Here is a 1,173-nt window from a genome sequence, read left to right on the forward strand (position 1 = left end):
AAGGATCTGAGGCAAGTATTTTTATTGTCATTACTTTGCACTTGATTTAACTTAAAGATTCATTGGGCAACAAAAACTTTATGTAGAAAATTGATTTGAATTATTTTAAATGAGTACACAACATAATTAATATTTCATTGTTATAGATTTTGGTGAAACTTAATTAAGAAGGAAAAACATATTTCATATTTATGGTACAATAAATTATATCAAAATATATAAAAATAATACATAAAATATTACTTACTAATGTAAGTAAATTATATTTGCATAAAGATAATTACTTGATGTACATTACCCATCAATTATATAGGGTTTTCAGTTTCAAAATTAAACATAAATAAATAACCCATTTCTTGATAGTTGAGGATTGTCGTGATAAAGACAATCCTTTGCACAAGTCCAAAATAATGTCTAGAGGTGACAAATCGATTTATCTTTATGGTCAATTTACATCATCAAATAAAAAATTACATTGCTAAAACAAGACTTATTATGTGTCTTTTGGCACAGTCCTAATGCATCCAATTGTCAAATAGGACAATTGATTTAAATTGATTCAAATGGTAATCATATAGTTGAAAGCATCATATTTCCCACCTTTATTATTTTCATAAAAGTAAGGGCTATCGCAACTCCAGACACAATGATACACTATATAGTCACTTCTTGTGGATGAAATGGTTTTTCTGCAGTTACTTGTGGGCTTTTAAGCCTCCAGATCTCTGGACATATTCAGCAAACAAAAATAAATCTAATCATTAAAAAAAAAAAAATTAAAAAATGAAGGATGCGTAAATTCGTAGTCAGTTTTAACACGTTAAGCTCGTTGTTAAGCAATCTATAAAGGCAAACGTTGGACTTAATATACTACTAGGCAACACTAATGGCTAGGATGTCAGTTCTGTGTCAACTCTTAAAAGTGCATTATAAAATTGGCCTTTAAACAGCATGTTGCATTAATAATTATTAATAAATTTAAAATGAATATTATTATCGCATACATTTGCCCATCAATCTTTTTTTCTTCCGATGGTTTTTTTTATTTATATATTTATTTATGTGAGAATCAATACCTGTATATATGAAATGCTTTTATATATGCATATTAAGTTTACGAAATATGAATTCATTATAACTTGAATTCCTAATTTTAATTTACGGTTCCATGTT

The sequence above is a fragment of the Teleopsis dalmanni genome, chromosome X, assembly GCF_002237135.1.
Source record: "Teleopsis dalmanni isolate 2A chromosome X, ASM223713v2, whole genome shotgun sequence".
Classification (NCBI taxonomy): domain Eukaryota; kingdom Metazoa; phylum Arthropoda; class Insecta; order Diptera; family Diopsidae; genus Teleopsis; species Teleopsis dalmanni.